Below are 19,150 nucleotides of genomic sequence, written 5' to 3'. Positions count from 1 at the left end.
ATAAGATAGATCCAATTTAATCGACCACACAAGCGTATACGATTAAGAATTTAAAACAAAAACAAGCTTTCATAAAGACGGAAGTCGTTTGTAATAACTAGATATAAATTATGATTATCTGATGGAGATCACAAACAGCCCCGTTATATTTATTTTTGGTTAGTTATGAAATTTTATAGGTGCGAAATTTTCATTTCAAATTAATAGTAAGTCGCGGCTTCGATTCCCGGGATACATTCTTATGTAATTCACAATTGGTGCAGTAATAGCCAAGCGTGTCGATTATGGTATATCCCCCCATAGACATCTTTAGGAAAGGCATAGGCTTTGCTGTTAGCGTCCATGGATTGAAACGATAAGATAATAAATAAAATAATTTCAAACGTTATTTTCGGTTGAACATTATTTTCATTTTTAACGGTACAACTCTATATAAAACAGTAACTTGCGTATTATCTGGCGGCGAATATATGCATTATTTATCTATGCTTACATATTATGCGAATATATAACAGAAAACAAAAACTTTGAATATAGATACAGATTTAAAAACAAAACCATAAGCTACATGTTGAAGGACATGTTATTTGTTAAAGTTTGTTTAGCTAGCGCAATAAACAAATATACGTTGCCGTATTGCGCAAACATGTCAAACCGCGCTTGTTTTAGGCCTGAGGGGGTAAAGTAAGTTGTTTGAGACAAATGCATATAAATTGACTTTATAAAAACACTTATAGTAATAGAAACTAGTTATGAAATTACGTAGTAAAAATTTTTTTTTAATAAATTATTATTTCAAATCTTTTGAATTACGAATTAGGTCTACCTTGTGGTGTTATACAGTTTTTTTTTATTTGAAAATACTGATGATCTTGGATACTTACCTAAATACGAAAGTTTGTACTTTACGCGCACAAGTGCGGGTCACCTACTCAAGTATGTAACAGAAGGACGGGGGAGGTAGACAACCAACGAACCGACTGTTTTCAAAAATCTAGTGCACTCTCCTGTCTCACCCCTGACATACCCTCAACCTAAATCTATTTGTTTTATCTACCATCTTTATGCTCATATGATATATCATTAAAACGGTCAGTGTCATGTCATTGTGTTACATAATTTTAGAGTATAATATTTTATTAATTATTGCTAATACAGAAGCATTCAAATCAAATTTCTAAAATAATATTTAAAAAAAATTTAAAACTGTTTTGTATTCTTTATTTAAAGTTCAGCCGTTATCCCACATATTTAATATTTTTCTGAGAGAAAGTAGCTAAAATACTTAATGCTTAATTATATTAATTATTTTTCTTTAATAACCTTTAATGTTTACAAAAATATATTTCGATATTTTATTACGGTGGCCATACTAAAAAGATCAAAAATGATGTAGCGCTTTAATTCCTCTTTTTAATCATAACTTCATAAGGTTTATACCACTATTAACTATTTAAAAATTTAAATCGAGTCTTTTACTTCAGTTGACATTTAGATTTAGTTCAAAATGCCAAAAAATAAGATTTTAAATTATAAATGTAAAAATTTTTATTTAAATCTGTGTACTGTTTCAATACTGCAGATTCCGCTTCTTGTTAACGTTTAATTAAAATAATTTTTAAACCCCGAGTTGTTTAAAGCGCTCGCTATCGTCATTAAAAATGCGGCCTACATTTTTAAGCATTCTCGAGATCGTTCGTCTACTAAATTAAGGTTCTGGTTTAACGTCATGACTTTATTTATAGAGAAAAATCATCTAACATTTTTTTCTTTTTATAGCAGAATTTTAAATATTCTTTATAAATGTTTACATTGCTTTACTGCAACTCATATAAATTTTACATGAGGTTATAGAATTAGTTGATGTAAAATATGTAACTTGAATATCAATTAAAACATATCAACACTTTAATACTTGACAGCATAACACATTTATACTTACAAAAAGGCAGAAACGTATATAAAAATCATAGCTCAATATTGAGGTAAAAGAATACAACAATCTTAACGAACAATTGGAGAAGCGCTTGATAGCGGCTAATGTACATTTATACTTTAAACTGATCGCAAGTAAAACGCTTAGTTAATTTTTTAAATTTCCCACTAGTATTTCTTATACAATACTTATATATAATGCAAAAATAATGTAGATATCAATCGAACCAACATAAACAATTGATTTAAGCATATGCGGCAATTTATGTATTTAAAAAAAAAACTCGTTAATAAAAGCATCATTATTTCATCCGTAAGATGTCGACTGCGTCGACTGCGGAACAGATCCAGCAGTGGATACCCTTTCTGATAAGACCGATTTGAAGGGCCTTTGCTTCCAGCGTCTTCTGAAGATCTCAAATAGGCCGTCTGTTCTCCTCTTAAGTAAACGTCCTTCGGTGAGGTAACTGGTCCGTGGTCTCCGCTTTAGAACCTTAACGGCCCAGTGGCTACTTGTGCGTGCGTAGATCTGTCGCCTGCCATTTCACTGGGCCATGTCAGTAACTTTCGTTCGTCTACTGATCTCCGCATTCCTGTTTTCATCTCATAGTGTAATCTCGACCATAACTCTCTCCATGCCCATTGAACGAACTGTCGCTCAAAACACACACGAGCTTACCAATTTGGCCCGAAGGCAGAGACAAAGTTATCTTTATATCCTGAGGAATTCTGATGTGAACACGTTTCGAACTCTGCCCAGTGAAGTTGGATGTTACCATTGATCTTTTTTTCATATTTGGTCTTATTATACGCAATAGTCGCCAAGGGGATAGCGCACGACAGATAGTTGATAAAAGCTTGAATGTTGTTTTACATAATATGACTGTTTTCCTCAGGTATACGTACCAGTCAACAACTTAAAGAATCCAGCCTACAACAGGTATTGGGGACGGGCACAACCACAGTAACCAATAAATTTCATTCATATTCATAATTTAGGCAACGTCGGAAGATTATGTGCCACGAAACTACTCTACATCGCGCACGTCTGTACTTTCCAGTTTTTTTTTTTCAAATCTTTTTCTTGCTAAGGTTTTCCCCAAATTCAAAACATGATACGATTAAGCGATTAAAAAGGATATTAATAAACTTTTCTAAAGACGTACTATGCTATACAACTCTGTATATAAAAATATTCATTAGTGGAATTGTAACACAACATAAATATTATATTCAAAAATGTATCGCCATATCGAATGCAACATAAACATAAAGTTCTCCCCAGATAGTAAAATCACTCTTGTTTGCATTGGCTCGATAAACAGCGGGGTAAAGAGCGGAAACGTTATTACAACTCAAACTGCCTACCAGTATCCATATATCTCAATACATTATCAATAGATTTGTGTGTGAAACAATACATCGCCTTTTCGCAACACATCCCTAAATTATCTAACAGTACTGAGCCGTCCATGGTTCAAGTATTATCGTATCCTACTTGTTTTTGTGAATATTGAAGCAAATTTTTAGTAGAAGGGAAAATAGGTGCTTGAGTCAAGCTTAACTTTACCAATATCATAATGATTTCGGTATGAAATTTGGTTAATCGTATAATCTTGATTAAAGCTTGAAGAACAAAAAAAAAACGATTTTATTACATTTTGAACGTTATAAAATTTCTGACAAGTTCAATTTAAAAAATAAGAAAATGGCGAATCAGTTTCCGGTACGATAAAAAAGTACTATTGCATAATGATATTCTTTAATTTAAAATCCTAATTTATAATGAGTCCAGTCTCATTATAAGGTAGTTATGTTGAACTTACTTTTATTAAACAGTTTCGTTTATCATTAATAAAATGATCAGAAGGGATATTATTCGTCTGATATTTGTCTATACGAGATTATGCTCATAAAAATATTTCCCTGTCCAATTCAAGCCGTCAAGAAATTATCGTAAAATGTCCCCGTGTAATGTCATAAAGCGATAAATATGTTGTAAAACCATAAAGAGAAGCAGCGAGCCATCTCATAAATCGCTATGAATTGGCCCACTTTGCAACAACTATCGTTACTGGCTTGCCAACGACGGCTTAAAGGGGCCAGACTTTTTTTATTCAAGATTTTGTAAACTGCCTACTTACAGAAATTTTATTATACTCAGAAGCACGTAATCCAATTAAATTAAATATACAAAAAAATAAATAATACTTTATCCTCCTCCTTGCATCGTATCTACATTAGATAAATCGGTAGAACCTGAAAAATTAATGGTTGATGCCTAATGCATGTCGGTCAGTCTATATGCAATATCTTCCTTAAACACCACATTAATAAATACATAATCACCCGAAGGTATTTCAATTAAATCTAAAATCAAACGTTACGCTGTAATAAATAAAAGTCAGTAAGATATGGAGCGCGCGATGCTTATTCTGTATCGATCAGGTCAGACGGACAACAATAACTAACAAGTTTCAAGGTACCCCGAAATGATTATGGCACTTGATGTCTTACACCTCAGCCCGGTGACCAAAGGTTTTGCAAAACAAATGATACGTCGTGACTATGAAAACAAAAATTAGCCACGTTAGAATGTTACATTTTTTTATCATTAATATTCTATTCTAATATTATTCGCGTATATCTACGAAGTCATTGCATACTTTTAACGGGTACTTACGAATATTTAGAAGGTAAGGACAACTTTAAGGAGAAGCTAACTTTCTATAAACATAGTAACAGAAAGAATAAAAAGAAAGAAAAAAAGTATAGTTTTCTCTCTCTCTACTACTCTAGTTTTTGATGATGATAAATAAAAGAATTATAAATAAATAAAAATAAACAAATTTGTAGCGAACTTAACCTAGAATTTCGGTTTGGTAAGAAACAGTTTCGCTTGAGTAATCATTTGTTGGCTAATTTTGACTAGCTTGGTTGAACTGACTTATCCCGGGACCGTAAAGCGTAAGATGAATTTATCCAAAGTAACTAAATCTTGTTCTTAAAAATTACTATCTCTAGGCAAATAGGGGTCAACAACGAACAAAATAGTTTGATGTAATTAAGTATGTTGTATAAACAGGTCTGTAACTATTTATCGCCGCACTTTTTAGGACGATCCGTATAACATATACTTGTATGTACAACCTATTAATCTCATCACTAACTGTTAAAAAATGACAGACGTTACATTTTTTGTCGTTAAAGACGTCACAGTCTGTTGTAAAATCAGTTTCAAGATATAATAAAATTGTGTTAAATAATTTTTTAAAATGTGAAATCAAATAGTATGTTTTATATTATACTGTGGGCACGTATTACTACTATATGCAAATAACTATTCTATGGTCCTTAGATGATAAACTTAATATATTAAAGATACATCGCTGTATTTGTTTACGCCGTAATGTCATAGGGAAAATCATTTCATTCCTTTATTCATGTCAACCGATAGACGCACACTACATGGCACTCCTTCAAAGAACGCTGCCCGCATCCAGTATATCGTTAAATCTATAATCGATAAATATATTCAATAAGCATATATACATGAAACAAGTATTTAAGACGTTATCTTTAATAGATCCAGTCTTGAAGAAAATTATTAGTTTGCTTGACATAGTATCTAAAAATGAATTTTAATATCTTGAAGAATATATCATGTCCCTGGCAAGAGTTAAATATATACGTAAGATATTATTTGTTATATTATACACATGCAATACAAATACAGTATTCAATTTCCGAAATTTAAAATCCTTAATGAAAATGTTTACGGTACGAAATAATTGAAAATTGCATGAATTTATTTGTAATTCACACGCACGGATTAATTATTGGAAAATTTGTTGTTTTATTATTTGAGTTGTTTTACAATATCTTGGCCAATAAAGCACGAACCCCTTCGCAATATCCGGCGTGCGACTAATTAATTCGAGCGCCAACTAAATCGGGCTCCTAACTGTGGAGCATTCACTGACGGCACGGACGCATGTGTGGCCGTAGGCATCAATTACAGAATATCAATCAGTGTGGATACATACTGCGAGATCAAGTATACGACCTGTTATAAATTGGAAAGTAAATTATTGCTTATTTATAAATAAACAACATATACTTTCTTTTTGCTTAGATAGGTACTTAAAATCTGAATTTATTATTGCGATAAAATTAGTTCAAGATAACAACAGAGAAAACCAGTATAAAAGACTTTGTCATTTTCTTTATAAATAAGGTAATGATAGTAGAAGTGACAATCAACAGCGCTCATTGAAAATTATACGGTTTGTCCCATATCAGTGTGGTTCGAGACACTTTTATAATATCCAGCCCAATACCATCTATGCTCACAGTTTTAATGTATTTTATCTTATTAACGCAATATATTTACTACAGATAATTGCGTTAAGAGTACAGCAAATCAACATTAAAATTCATGTAATTTAGTCGATCTTATTTTGTTTTATGCCGTCGCACACACCCCTTCCGGGGGCAAGTACAAGTTATGTCAAACTTGGACTTACTAAAGCCTTAACAATGTTCCCTTATATCGCTATATTGCAGGACCTAAAAACATTTTCACAAGCAACCCCACCAGCAATAGCCACTCACGGTGACTTCGGTCGGCACCTCGTGAAGAATAAATATCGCACACGAGTTACAAGCGATCATTATTATTTCAGACGTACATAAATTTTCAATAATACTGGTTAGAAGGGGTCAGCTTTCAGTCTTCCTATAACCTTAAAAACATCGTCTTGTGGTTGAACCTTCCTACGCTGTGCTTGCCAGTCCGTCGTTTCCACTCCTTAATGACCTGAATATCGGTTTATCATGTTTATTTTTTGTAAAATAAACTGTTATGTATTAACTTCTTATGTTGTTAGTGCATTAATGTGTAAGTCGTTAACTAAACTGTTTGAACGCTGTTATATTGCAAGCCAAATGATAATGGAGGAGGCACCGCAAGAAATTAAGGGCTTCATGTAAATTACACCATTAGAGATGTAAATGTGCTTAGATTGATTCAACAACATGAATAAATTAGTCCCACTGCTTTGAATAATATAAGTGACTTTCACTTGGACCGTGTACTTGTTCTATTGTGTAGTGCGGTGAATACGTTTTGTCTCTTGTGTTCCATTTTACATATCAAACAACAAATTTTCATTTTTTTTATTTATATTTTATAATTGCTTGTGTAATCTTCAATTTTCTACATATTTTTGTGTTTTAGTTAAGATTATTTAGTGTACTGTAATAAAAAAATAAACTAAGAGTAATCGCATGAATCATTGAAATAATAAAGACAGTTAAATTTAAGTAGATTTGGGTTTTAATACGAAGATTCAAGCAATACGTATTATACTTTCTGTAAGTACGATTATTTTTCTTTCATTTAATTATTAAAAATGTTCATTATACTTATTATCAATTATTCATTTAAATATATGAATTTAATTATTGAGAGAATTCAAGTCGGGAATAAAATTATAAATATTATATTAACTTTTTACGTAAACATTTCTTGCAATAAAACCTAATTTAACGGACTATATTGTAGATTTTTTTTTGTTACCGACGTTTTACGCACTTTCCGGCACCCATTGTCACGGGTAGGACTGGTCAAATACAAAATTTACTTTTAAAAAGTAAAGTTATTTCCTAATTTTACATTTGAAACGCTACTATATAAAATTTATTCTTATAAGTTTATTAAAGGTAAAGTTGGGCCCATTTTAATTAATCTATTGTAACTAATTGTACGACGGACGTGCACCGCAATTAATAAAGCTCTCGCACGCCGTGTTATTACTTCTAAAATCATTTATAATCTGCGACCTCCTGCTGTTAAACAAGTTATTAATTAAATTTTGCAGTGGGTGCAAACAATTACGTGCTAATGTGACGCCGTTCGTTTCACTTACAGAAAACTGCATTAGCACTTTTTCATAGGAATATTCATAAATATTAATGTAGTTCAATTTGAAACTCAGTAACACATACATTATCTTTATTCCAGCCGTAAGACCTGTCCAGAACCAATAAACATTTTAAAAAATGTTTTAATTTAAAAGCCTCCAAAATTCTTCATTTACTGTATTTACATTCTCATTAATATAAATTCAACTGTAGAACATCACAAAATGACATGGACCTCCTCTATACATTTGCAATAAAACTGCTTCAAAGCAGTCGACATAAGCCGACGTAATCATGGGGAATATGTTCGAAAGAATATACAATTAGGTGCATAAACACGAAATCTTAAAACCTAAATGTTTATTTTTACACACATATATGTAACATTTTTTGACTACGGTGGAAATAATGTCATTATCCAATATAAAATGCGGTGAATTCTAATAAAAATTAGATAAACTAGAAGTTTGTCTAATTTAGACAAGACGAGATTATCATATATTGAAAAAACTATATATATTACATACGTTTTAACATCATGTAAGAAATTACACTGGAAAACAAAACACAAATATAAAAGTCTCTGCCTCTGAACACGAAGAGTAAATCTAAAACAAATAAGAATGGTGGAAAAATTGATACAATTGCCAAGAAAATATTTTATAAGTTAACGAGGCTAATGAAGGGGAGTCGGTATAAATTATTTTTAAGTGTCAAGCACGCCCCGTCTGTGCCCGTCGGGAATTCATTGATTTTAACCGGCATCGAGATTACAGGGACAGTATAGAACCGATAGCCGCTAACTAAACATTTTGCTTCATTTCTTTTTATTTTGTTGCTTCCTTTGAATTTATAAAATCAATTATGTGTATTTACAATACTAACTTGTATGACCTACTTATCGCATCCCTTATAGTTTTGCTATAGGATTGGTTTTTATAAAATCTTTAAAGGAGATAACTGTGTAAAGTGTATAAAGTACCCTATATAAAGTGATCATTGAATGTTGTTACATTAATTATTTTTAATTAGAATGCCACAGGACAATAACTTTTGTCAGAACAATTAATTTCTGGTAGAGACAGTAAACAAAAAATAATTTTAGTCTGTAGTAATGGGAATTTCGAAAACGCTTTTAACGCATTTCGTTATTTATAATTTCTGAAACTATTGATTTTTAGATAGGATGTACTATACATCAACTAACAGCAAATGCTAACACTAAAATGAGAAAATTAATATCGAGTTTTTTTATCCTTCATCATATCAGCTATTTCTATTTTAAAAGAATTGCAAGTTTCTACAACTATGACGTTGTATGGTTGAATATTCAAACCTGAAATCAGAATAGATATAACAAGATAATTCATAGAGATCGTTTTGCATTATTAATACTAACAGAAATAAGGAACCTGTTCAGTAGCTAGTCCCAACCTGTTGTATGGCTTTTCTATCAGCCGCAACGTTAATTGAACGATAGATAATAAATAATGCAAATAAAACTAAGTTATACATACAGCTTCGATATTAAAACAGAAATTAATTTTCAGTGATTGGTTTATCTTTAATGATAATGGATATTATAAAAAAGTCTTGTTTTGTTTAACGTCAAAAATATAACGTCCACTTATTATAATTTTTAAAGTACCAATCTTCCATTAAAATAGTAATAATTATTAGATAGTGTCCATAGAATATAAATAAGCTTGTAACAATTACTTAAAGGCGAGAGAGTAAGAGATTAGCATTTTAAGCAAATTAAAAATTATATAAGTTTTATTTTAGTGTTAATTCTGCGCTCTACATGCATCTCCACACACAGTGGCACAAAATACATGAGTCATACCGACCAACGTCATCTTTAAGATTCTTTTGAAAATCCTTGACCCTGCAGAGAATCGAGGCAATTATTAATTACTATAGTTTTACATCACGATCTAGTTAATGGTAATCAGAAGTAACACAGTAAAAGACAGGAACATTCTGTTAGCACCTGTGCATGTGGTCGATCGTACCATATGTCTACAATGAGTCCAAAAATTGTTTTTTTTAAATTAAATGTTAAAAATCCTGAAAAAAATTTCCTTGTCAAATACTTCTAAAATGAAGAGCTATTTTAAATCAATTCAATCCCACCTCTTTACTAATTGAAGAATTACTACTAATAGTTAGTTTAATTTCTCTAACAAGATAGACAGTGCCGGTTCTCTGAAGAAAGTGACAATTAGCAATGCGACGAAGCCCGATTGTGCCAACTGGAGGCTGAATAAATTGCGTTAACGAACCCGACCGTGATTGGGAAAACTATACAATAGTGAGACCAAGTTCTGAAATTGAATTATGTATATCAATTGCTCGGTTAGGTTTTAAGGAATATTCATACATTTATGTTGTTCATAAAATATCATCATCATCTGTCTTAATTTATTATAGTATTCTGCTTTCTTCATTCGCCCAATTTAGGCCGCAGTTTAAGAGTTAGCGATTCATCTTCGAAGGGCGACCTGTACCTCTTCCTCTCTGTACAGCCTTCGGTATAAAACTACCTTCCTATCAGACTTCGCCAACAATACAGATTTGACCAGTTCACTGCTATTTATTTAGCTTGCAAATTTTAATCGTTCTCTGGCCTGCTTTAGCTCTCTGTCGAATTTCTTCCTTTCAATCAATCTTTCAAAAATACCAAATACTTACATCTATAAAGAATATTTAAATCTTTCAAGTCCTCTACATCGTCCTGTTTTATTGACTGATGCTCCGAAAACCATTTTACATTTTTGTTACTTAACATGAGGAAATAACAAATCAATACCTAATACCAACATATTTAATGAAAACTAATACGTATAATAGTAACTTCGTATGATTGTTAATATAATCCTATTTTCGCGAAAACTAATAGTCGATGCTTTTAAGAATATTTGCCGCAGTAGACCCTCCGCTACGGGTCTTTTGTTACCTGGGAGAAGTGAATTCATTAACGAACTTCGCCTTTACCTCCACAACTCCAGGTATTATTGATACTAATAACATCTTAAAATTCTTAGCTGTAAGGACGGTATTCGTATGCCCCGTTCATCACTTAAAAGCAACTTTGGTATACGTACATGGTACAATATATGTAAGCATTATTTCGTAGTGATAATAATTTTAAATAGACGTCTCATTCACTTTTATGTCTCCTTAGTAGATACTTACTCTGTAAGCTGACGTTGTTTTTAAATTAAACTAAACATGTATTCTATATGTTAATAAGAAATATTACCTAAATTATTGACCTAACAATAATGGTCTGTAATACTTACAATTTTAACAAGCAGATGTTAGTTGTAGTTTTATTCAAAACGCCGTATTACCTGAAAATAAAATTTTGATTTATTACAAAATGTTAAAAAAACCTCAACGAAACAAAAATTGAACAATATTACTGAAAGCGCCTATGGTTTATATCATAGCAAACAAACGTGATGCGACGAGAGCGACGTATAAGTAGCAGTTGGTTAACGACGCTGTTTTCACATAACATTTAGTGACATTTGGAAAAAATATGTTTAATATTTAGTAATAATATTTCAACATGTTGAAATTGTAAAACAAGAAGAGTAAATTTTATAAATATGGAAATAAATTCAATTTTGTGTAAGCCGGAACGCGCTAAAGCGATATAAGCTAGAATAAAGTGCATCGAGCTTGTGTCACAGCTTGTGACACCGTCTTAAACAGAATTTTATGTTTTGAAATATTGAATTTCATAAAGGAAAAATTTAAAACGATTGTATCCTGTTTATTGTACTTCAAAATTTAAACTAAGCAATCGGTACAACGTTCATATTTATCTGTGAAAAGGTGTTACTCAAATAAGTATATTTCAATACCGTACTGTTTACAAGGAGATAAAATTATATTTTATTTTTTATTAATTTAAATACCGAAGTAAATTGAGTTACATAGTTTACCTCCTTACTATTATATTACTATATTAATTAAATGCCACTAGCGGAATATGGCATCAATAAAATTAAGTGTCGCTTTTTTTAAAACAAATTACAACTTTATGTTTTGTTTTATTTATACACATATATATACATATAATAAAAATCATTACAAAACTCTTGATTAATATTTATATTCATATGATTGCTTTTCTCTAACTATAACATAATATAACACAAGCATGTTCGTGCAAGACAACCCAGCGGTTTCCGCTTACTATTAACCAGAACGCTTACTATACGAAATATGGGAAGATAAGAACTCATCTTATTGTATCAAGTTTAAACGTAAACACATGCTGGGCAAAATTGTAAAAAGTTACAAGCGACCAATAAAGTGGAATGAATCTTAGGACATAGCGCTTTAGTGTTTGGTGCTTATAACTTTTGTTAGAAAACGAGTACATTGCTTAAAGTCTGCAACGTTCTGTATGTAAGTTTATAACTTGCTACGTTGAAAACTATAAATAGATCGTCTATCGCGAACATATAATCTCTAACTTTATATTATTTATCTGAGCTTCTTCCAGCGCTAACGTCTTTCGAAGCGGTAATAATGTTAGCCAGGCGATAGCCACCAACCAAGTCAAAGCACGGCTATCTGGCGCGCCTTTAAGTCAAAATGCTAAACGCGTATGTGTGAGTCATTTATACGACCGTCAGACTTTGAATTTAGTAAAGTTACGTATTTTGTAATGGCACGAGCCGAGGTTCTCGAGGGAGCCCTCTAGCTAGTTACTTAAACAAGGTTTAGACTCAGTACCTTCATGTGTATTGCCCCGTTATGCTCGCAGAAGATCTATGTCAATAAAGCAACTGTGTACATCCATACAAAAAAACTTTTGCTACTTTCCTTCTGGTGTTTTATTTTACATATACATAATATAGAGACGAACTTTTTCTATCTTGTTTAAAAGCAATAATCTTTTTCCATTACCTCACGCTGCTACTCAGAATTCTGTAATTGATTTTCGTAATTTTCTCTTAACTACATTAAGACTAAATTTTTCTAATAAAGTTTCACTTTTTAATCGATTCATTAATTAATAGTTTTAGTTTCTAACCAAGTGACATTTTTAATTAATAAGCCGTTAAAACGTGAAGACAGTGATACATGCGCAATATCTATAACAAACTACCTAAAGAAGCTATTGTTATGTTTAAAAAGTAACGTCTAGTGCCCGTAAGTTATATTTCTAATTAAGTTAATCGGTTAAATATGATAAGTTAAAAAATTGTCTCAGACCCATTAAGTCCTTAAGTCTCGTTTAATTAAAGCTGTCGCGAGCCAGTCACGGGAGTCATCAAGGAAAGAATTCGTCGGAGACGCGAGGAAAAAATAATGGGTCTAGGGAGAAAAGTTCGAAGCAAAATATTTCACCCTAATCTTTATTTGCTCTACCAAGTTCACATTTCCAGTTTTTTTTATTTATTAATATATATTGCATCTCGTGTAATGGAGAAGGAATTTATTGCAAAATATCTAAGCTGTTCTTTGTACCAAGATTTTATAAGTTAAATTGTGACAAAGTTTGACGTTAGATTATAAGCTGTGACATACTGAATCCTATAAATAATATATTTCGATGTATTATTTAATTATCGGGTGTGGTTTCATTCTATTAGCATCAGTGTACTGTAAAAATAGTAATATTTAAAAGATCCAAAAAAATTTTGCGTTAAGTTTATCTTAATTTAAATTTTACAATCATTTGAAACATTTTACAATTTTTTTTAATTATTAAGAGATAAATCACCACATATAATCGAAAACAACGAACAAACTTTATAGAATGTCTGGTTTTTGATATGATAATAGTTTACATGTATGTGCACATGTACTGCTGACTGTAGAAACCATTACCACAATTGAAACATGGATACAACACAAATATTACACAGCGTGAGAAAGGAACGGTAAACTTTGTAGTCACGGCAAAATGTCTCTTACAGCTGCCGTATATTCCCTAGAGTTCCAACCATTAATTCGCTAATATTTAAATTCCTATTCAAATTTAAATTCCTATATTTTATATAACTTTAACTTATTTCATAAAAATTTCAAGTTATCAAAGATACAAGATCGCCGTCACTTCCACGTAATTGAACTTCTCATTCTTCATTCATTTCGTCTTTAAACTTGAAAGCGTTTTCATCTTCAATCAATTTCACAAGACCCATCGACAATACTCAGAGGAATTCATGTATATGTCTTCTCGTGTCTACTTCTCAGGAGATTATTGGCAATTGTCTTCCAGGTTACGTTAATTGGATATGATAAAGTGATAAAGATAATGTGTGATAATAATGTGTGATAATGATGATTTAATTGACTTACACAGACAAACGTAATAAAAAGCATAGTATTAGTGTTTTAAAAATATGTAATGTACGAGTATGTAAAAGTGTTAATCCATGAATTTTAAATCTAAGTTTAAGTATAATTTAGTGGCGTGATAATTACTACGTTCATTGATGTAAAATATAAGTTGAAGTGAAACAATTTTTTTTCTTCAAACCGCATGTGCTTAGCAGGTGCTAAAAAGTAATTATTGTTAAACATTATTTATATTTTTTTTTTGCTGCTGTATATTCTGCTCTATTTAATATAACACATTTTATTTTGTTTAAAAATAAAAGGAAATAAAGCTCAACTAGTAATATATTTTACTTAATACCACAACTGAATGCAAATAAATAAATATATATATCTTGCGTGTTTATAAATAAGTATATGCTTGTGTGTGTATAAATAAAAATATCTTGTGTGGTCCAACAAAGTTCCTTAGCAAAGATTGTAGTGTCACAAGTGACATACATTATAGACATGTCAAACCATTCCAAATATACACACTGGTATCTGTGTATGGATTATGCGATTTCAATTATTAAAAACGTTTCTCGTTCAATCATTATTTAATAATACAGTGCTGCACTTAAGATTCGTACTCGACTGTGCAAATATTTGTTCATATTAAATTCACTTTACTCGACTGTAAACTTCACTCGGTGTCTGTGACAATACTTACGCTTTTTGGCTGCAGACATGTGACGTAGTGCTTCCCTACGCATTAACTAAACGTAACCTATCAATTATATCAAGACATTTAATGCTTATGGAAATTTTGTCTTTGCATAGAAATAGTAATAAATATAATAAATATAGAAATGTTCATAGGGTTACCACTAGAAATAAAGGAAAGCTTCTTAAATTTTTCTCTAGGCTCCATAAAATTAGTAACTCTTTTATAAGCAACTAGATACATTTTTAGAATAAGCTCCCGGTACTCTGAATAATAACAAAAATTACAAAACAAAATTGTAGCTAAAAGAGAAGATAATACAACAACGAAATGAATTGATTTAAATTCGTTATTAGAAAATTTGGAAAAAATGTCACAGAACCCTACTCATTTTGTTGCAGGCTCTTCTCAGATCAGGACGCATCTCAAACCCTTATACGTATTTCAGGTTGAATCAAAATTTGATTCTTACATCTATCAATTTTGGCTTCCTTTTTCCCATGACTTACACAAGTAATAACTATAAATGATTTAACGTGAATCAAAGTGAATTAATCAAAAGAGATCTGCTACTACTAAGCAGATAATTATGAAATACTTGTCGAAAATCACAATAGTCTAAGACGGTATCGTTAAACCCATCTCATTCAAGATGATTTCTCCAGTTATTTCAAAAGACCGTCGGAATAGAAGCAAACGACGCATACTCAAAACTTAGACCGAACGACCTAGGTTCTAATTGACTCTGAAACATTCATTACGGAAGTTCAAGTCTGCAAGTGCCTCCTAATGAGGCTGAGTGTTTCAACTTATGTTAGAGTGACGTTTTATGTGAAATCAGTTTAGAATGCGTTCATTTTATGAGACAAGAATATGCATATTACGTGAAGGAGTAATTATAATAACAAGTTGTAGAGCCGTCTGCCTTTTCATCACCTACGTTTATTTGTACGTGGCTTATTAAATTATAAAATAAAGACTTCAAAGAAGAATTTAAAAAAAAAAGAGAAAGAGGCATCCCCTTCTTCTACAAATAAATTTTGACTATTTATTTTGACATTGACTCTGTCATTAAAACCACCTCTACACACTTGCCACTAATATTCGATTATTTATTAATAATATTTGTCTGATAACATATTTCTTAGCATTTTGACTGGCGCATACGTACCCAAATAATGTGTTTATGAAGCCGCATGTTGTCGCGTTCCCTAGTTAGCCGCAAGGTATTTGCAATATAAACAGAGTAGTTACATTCCCATCAAGATCCGAAAACAAATACTAAGTATATAACATATAATCTTTAAAAATTAAATACGCAGCTCTATAGTTATTAAAATTGTAATTAGTTAAAATAATAGAATTACATTATTGTCTCGATTCAATATATACTAGGTGTACTTTTTAGAATTTTATCGTACATATTTTATCTTTATTAGTTTACTAAGCAGATTTTTTACCAAAAACGTTCATAATAGCTCAACGAGCCATAGAAATCTATGCTCTGGATTTCTCTGACTGAATCAGGAATTTGTAGACGATCAAATGTAACGAACATAGCTCAGACAATTGGCAACTTAAAATGGTAGTAGGTCCTTAAGGTTATGGAGCAGAGACCGCGGGCCTATAAGCGAAGCGTAGCATGTACACTACTAAATGCAGGCTACTTGCTACCAGTTCTACTAAAAATCTATAGTGGAGGCCTAGCAGTAGACGACTTACGTCTGAAATGTTAATGACGAGCCAAATTTTGGTTTAAAAAGACTACATTAGCTCTAAATATAATGCAGTGAAAAAATATTACGTACTTAATTATTGCGTACTTATGATTATCTATCCTTTAATTATTTTCGTTTTCTTTCTCTTTTCCTTTATTCTTTGTGAGGCAAGTACGATCTAAGTCATGTTATATTTATTATTATATATATTATACCGTAGAACGTATTATATCTTACTTATTATAAGTATATATGCTATATACATATGTATGTATGATTATATATATATGTATGTATTGTACTCGTTAACTACCCATTATTTATACTTCTTCTGTTTCCATACTACGGTTGTCCGGTAGAGAGTTTCCTCGTTTGATAAGACCGCCCATTGTACTTTTTTGTTTATTATTATGAAAATATTTAGGTTTTAAAACTTGTCAACTAAGAATATGAAATTAATTTAAATTAATTGTTCTAATTTTTGATTAAATTTTCCAATTGGTTTAATTGCTAAGATATGACCAAATGTTATAATCATTTTTCTTTTTGCATTAAAACTTTTAACCGTGGTTTTCTATTTTCGCATATTTATTTCATAAATATGTAGAACCATAGGACTACGTCAAAAACTTTACAAAACGATCCAATTATGCAGACAATTAACTGAGGGGGCGTAGTCTCCAGACAGGTGTAGTCAAAACGTCCGAGCTCAGCGTCCCTAAACACGGCTAAACGCCCCTCTTGGCACACCGCTAAACTAGTTGATGCGTGGGCTTTTTGAAACTTCACATTTAACTTTTTGACCGCTGTCTGTAGGATTTTCAAGGCATTTAAATTCATTCAATAGTAAAATTCAAGTGTTTTAAAAAGTGTATATATTCATTTTAATGTTTATCAAGCTTTTAGTATTTTTATTAACATTGACATACAATCCTAATGTACCTAGTAACATAGACCTACTGTTAGTAACATGGTACGGCTAAATCTCCTATTAGGATGTCTTGTTTGTTTTTTTAGGAATATGAGACACACGTCATGAAGAGCAATTATCTCTACGCTGTTTCGTTGTTAGTTACTTTATTTAACCACTTTGAGTTCTTGTTAATTACTTATTTTTACTTAATTAATTCATGTAAAATTACATCTCATCATTAATTTATTTCTAGTATAACGTAAACGGCTATACCAGTTTTTAACTGTAGTATAAGCTTATAGCAACTTCTCTTTAAACAGCAAAAACTAATCATTTTTTTAATTACTCTATACTTGCCAGCACTGTTATTGTATGAAGGTGATGACTTCGGTAAAATTAGAGTAACTTGTAACTATATTTGAAAACTTCGCCTTTAACGTTTTTCATCTAAATAAAACGTACAAAAAAGATATTAAATATAATAGTGGAAAGTCAAGTATATGACATAAGCAAATACTACCATATTAATATATTATGTATGAATATTCAAACAATTTTAGCAACAATTTGAAAGAGATACACTAACAAAACATTATTAGAAGCTTGGTCTTTGCGTATTAACAATGTGTTTTATTTTAGTTACGCTCAGCTAACGACCCTCTTTCAATTTTCTGTGCGTGTTCGTTACGGACGACATGAGCTTCTAAGTGGAGTGTGTAATCGCCGTACTCTATAACTGCAATCCTTGCGCTTTGTTAGAGGTAAAATAAAGGATAAACATAAAAGAACCTGGCAGTAGATCTCTTTTGGTAGTAGACGTCAGAATTAATAGGCATTAGCCACATTAATGATGTACAAATCTAAAATTTAATACGTTATCGATAATTTTGAAAGCGTAAAAAAGTCAGATGAAGTCATAATATTCGAGAGAATTTAACTTGCTAAAATCTCCTTATCTACATTTTGTACTGTTATCTTTTTAATTGTAGTAACCACTTTTGATGATATTTGCATATTTCACGGTTCACATAAAATGCATTGAAGAAGTGTTGTGGATCTTACAGACTACCTCATAGTTACGAGAAAAGAGATTTACCTTCTTTATTTATGTTTTCTACCGATTGCTAAAATATTTATATAGATAAATAAACAGCGTTTAGGTATTATTTTTCGTTCACACCCTCATGTTTTTTTAATTATTTACTTATTTTACAATGATTTATTATTATAGTTAAAAGATACTGTAAAGAATTTCGTCATAAGTTGATTTCCCAGTTAATGTTAAGTCTCTTCTCCTTCTTTTCAGCCGAAAGACGCTCAATGCATGGTATACCCTAAAAACCGCAAGGCAGATCGGTTTTGCGCAGATGTGACCAGCGTACCGCGACTTCACGCGACCGTATCTATATGGTCCGTCGACTTAGTAGGGAGCCTACCCAGGGTGTCCAGGTTGCAGAGCACCAAAGGTGCTTAACTTTAACATATTTAATGTAACTAAGCTCAAAAGCCTCGGCACGGGCCATTACATTATTGGTTGTTCAGATTTATGGCCCACAAAGGGTTAGGTCTCAAGCGGCAATATTTATTTACAACAAAGAAAATTGTATACAGTTACAATTATTTAAAATAAACAAATCACACAAA

At 31.3% G+C, this 19,150-nt stretch overlaps 2 protein-coding genes across 3 annotated transcripts in view; one reads left to right on the top strand and one right to left on the bottom strand.

Moving 5' to 3' along the window:
- Positions 1 to 19,150, bottom strand: part of spri (sprint) — a 229,174-nt gene that overhangs the window by 140,260 nt on the left and 69,764 nt on the right. The gene's annotated exons all lie outside the window — the stretch shown is intronic.
- The window catches only part of LOC137929020 (general odorant-binding protein 19d-like), a 119,667-nt gene continuing 107,672 nt past the window's right edge, over positions 7,156 to 19,150 (top strand). For both annotated transcript variants that reach the window (XM_068772075.1, XM_068772056.1), the window contains exon 1: positions 7,156 to 7,311. The gene's annotated coding sequence lies outside the window, so the exon portion shown is untranslated. The remainder of the gene's footprint in view (positions 7,312 to 19,150) is intronic.

The sequence above is a fragment of the Battus philenor genome, unplaced genomic scaffold (assembly GCF_028537555.1).
Source record: "Battus philenor isolate CCGP_79_NKW_IND1 unplaced genomic scaffold, ilBatPhil1.0.hap1 SCAF_11, whole genome shotgun sequence".
Taxonomy (NCBI): domain Eukaryota; kingdom Metazoa; phylum Arthropoda; class Insecta; order Lepidoptera; family Papilionidae; genus Battus; species Battus philenor.
This window is presented reverse-complemented; position numbering and strand designations above follow the sequence as displayed.